This window comes from Crocodylus porosus, unplaced genomic scaffold (assembly GCF_001723895.1).
Source record: "Crocodylus porosus isolate Cpor-Errol unplaced genomic scaffold, CroPor_comp1, whole genome shotgun sequence".
Taxonomy (NCBI): domain Eukaryota; kingdom Metazoa; phylum Chordata; order Crocodylia; family Crocodylidae; genus Crocodylus; species Crocodylus porosus.
In genome coordinates, this window is record NW_017728911.1 from 10,409,882 (window position 1) to 10,413,534 (window position 3,653).

Consider the following 3,653-nt stretch of genomic DNA (forward strand, 5'->3'; position numbering starts at 1 on the left):
TACTTAATAAAGAAACATACGTTAGCTGTAACTTGTCTACTACTCATAGATTTCAGTGACACTTAGGGCATCTATACGCATGCTCTGGAGGGGAATGGGGCACTTAAATTAGAATGGATCCAAAAGCTGCTCTAATTAAAGGACCCTGAGCATCTCGTATATCAGCATCCCTGCACTTCAAAATGGTGGCGGGGATGCTTTATTTAAAGATCGTTTGAGCTTTAGATAAAGTGCCTCTGCCGCCATTTTGAAGTGGGGGGGGATGCTGACATAATGTGGAGGCTGGCTGGAGCGCAGTAGTTACCGCACTCCAGCAGACTTGATTAATTGAATCTCCTCCAACACGCTGTAATTACAGTGCACTGGAGCATCCTCCGCTCATATATAGGTACCCTTGGAGCGCCAATTTTATTTTCTTATAATGGCGAGATCATTGCTATAATCTGTTGGTATGTAGTCTTGAATACTAAGAAACAAACGGACCCTGTAACATCTGTGAATTTAATACCATCTGAAATAGCTGTCTGTCTGCTGCATTAGCTCCAGTAAGGGAATTGATTGCAGGCCCTATAAGAAGGAAAGTAGCACACGGGTATTAGAGAGAACATACATGAAAAAACCCTACATTCCCTCCCCGCCCCCTGCACCACCCTTCTTATTTCTGGTTAAAAATGTTCTGAGTCTAGTAAAAGGAATTAAATGATATAATGAGATGGTGCATGGACTTTGAAAGAGGGGAACTCCAGTGCTCACTTCTTAAGGTCTGTCTTAATATTGAGTTCTAATAGACAAACAAGCCTGAATCACTAAATAAATGCCCATAATGTACTCCCTTTATAGATCCAAGGCTGCAAGGCGAGGTATGATATGAGAAGAAGGAAAATGTGAATGATAGCAAGTAGAAGCTTTTTCTACTTGTTAGTGAGTAGAAGCAGAGCAGAGGTTCTGAGTCTGCATCTAGTTACTGTACACCTATAAATTACCTAAAAATGGAAATTTCAACTAGACATCCAGAGTGTACCTTTCATGGGAAGCTAATTGTGTCAGTTGCCTTGCAGCATCCAAACAGCCTTGTAAATGACATAAAGTTTGTGTGCAACTAAAATAGCAAAGATTCTGAAAATGTAGATGCAGTCACTTCACCCTGAAGGAGCTCCTAGTCTCGGTGAAACTTTTGTTTTTCCTGGCAAATTTTGTTTATACAAGGTGAATTAAGGTTTGTTTGGGATTTTGTTGAGTGGTTTTCATCCAAGCTGAGCTCTCCTGTAAGGAAGTAATTTGTATGCTGGTGTTTCCCATTACCACTCAAAGTGCCACATCCCACTTCTTTAAACAGACTCAGAGCCTTGCAAACCTCTGTGCTCTGGAAGGGGCTTTGGAGAAAGCCAATCAATGTAATGGGCTACTGTTACCTTGATTATGATCCCAGCTTTGCGAGTAAAATCAACATTATAAACTGGTACAAGACTTAGCCCAATGGTGAATGTAAATTCAGACATGCATATTGTTATAGAGAAAATGTGGATGTTATAATTTGCTAATCACCTGCAGCTTTCTGAACAATATTCTCCAGTTGTTAACTCTCACGCTGTGACTGAGAGCATAGAAGGAATGAAGAAAAGTGGTACCCTCTACAGCTCACTTCAGTCTCTTCAACACTTAGCAGTACCAGGAGCCTGTCAACTTCTTAGTTTAATATATTTAGCTGAGCTTGTTAATAATTATGGCACAGTACTGTAAGCTGACTTTCCTAGCTTCTTGTAGCAGTAGGTGGCATTTGATCTGTGCTAGTGTGGATAGTAATGAGACCATTGAACTGAGATGTAATTTTACAGATGGAGAGCGCACATGTACATGGCTGCATCTTCAGAAGAAACATGGTTCTTATTTTATATAACTTAAAATAGATTAAATGCTCAGACTGTTCTTCTCTATCCTTTTCTCCACCATTTGGAAATGCTGGGATAAGACACTCTGTAAGGCAAAGTCTGTGCAATTCAATGGGCAGCTCCACTTAACCTCAGTCCTGCATGAGTATGAATACACATCTTTCTGACACCAGAGACTGAAACAGTTGTCTGAGCATAGTTATACAATTAGGGCACCTATACATATGACAGACTTCTGCTTCGACACATGCTAATTAGCATGTATCGGAGCAGACTTGATTAATCGAGTCTGCTGGAGCACGCAAATTAGCGCGCTCCAGCAGCCTCTGTGTTTCATGTATTCAGTGTTCCCCTCATTTCAAAATGGCAGCGGGGGCGTTTTAGTTAAAGCTTATCAAACAAAATTTAGTTAAAGGGCCACTGCTGCCATTTTGAAACATGGGGCACTGAATACACATGATGCCACGCATATTCTAATTAACACATCCTCCCCCCACCACTCCACCCTGGAGCACATGTATAGATGCATTTCAAGACTTTTTTTGGCCTATGTACAAAAAAAAAATTTTTTCTAGTCTCCCAGAAACTTAGTGAACATTTGCTTAAAATCTGGTATATTTTTTGGTAGGATTTTCTTACTGTAAATAATAATAATATGGTTTCATAAACTAAAGAATTTTTTTAGGAGACTAGCCTGGAGGAGGGTGTGGTGGAGTAAATATAATTGTGGTCTTCAGGATGCTAATTTCACATGTTTGGTTAAGTGAAAAAAAATCTAATCTAACACAAAGCCAAATGATGCTCTGAATAGAAGCAAAATAATATAGATGGTTGAAATGTTTATTTAAAATTCTTCTGTGTGAAAATGAAACAAGTCAAAACATGAGTTGTTCTGTTTGATTTTTCCCTTTTTGCTCTTCATCGAAATATGGAAAGTACTGGGGACAAAATGGTTCTCTTTAAACTTGATGAAGAAAAGGCTCACAGTTGTCCAGCCAGCACAGACAAATGGAGTGACTATGGTCCTTCCCATTCCTTTGTATTTTAGCTAAAAATATGGAAGCCAGATGCAGATACCTATTCATAACATTAGAATACTCTTACTTTTAAATAGCGTAAAGAAAATAAGCTATGAAAACTACTCTTTCCAGGAAAATAAAAATGTAAGGGGATGTATACTGCTACAGGATGTGAAGTTTTCAGGTGTCACTGCTGAGAACACATGCATATATTGACTTACCAGCTCATTTTTTGAAAGAATGTACAGATTAGTTTGTTCTAGCAGTAGAGCAGCATGGTGTATATGATATGACCATAGGAATGTCCATGCTGCCTGCCCTTCTTTTCACAAGTGACTGGTGGTAAATAATTATCTCCAGGAAGAAATTAGGGGTGACAAATACCAAATTAATCCTAGTGTTCTGGAACAGCATGTGGTATCGATTGACTTGATTAGTCTGGTATTTACTGAATAAATGCATATAGAATAAAGCATATAGAATAATATAGTATAGAAACTGTTCTCCATTGTTGTTACAATGGTCTGCTTTCAGGTTTGATTCCTCAGAAAGGATATGCTTTATTAAATGTAGATGCTGATAGAGGTATATCTAAATACCTTGCATCCCTATATCAAGAGCAGTATTTCTGCTGTGTATCATAGAATCATAGTTTCATAGTTTGTAGGGTGGGAAGGGACCTGAGCAGATCATCTAGTCCGACCCCCTGCCATGGCAGGAAAGAATACTGGGGTCAAACAACCCC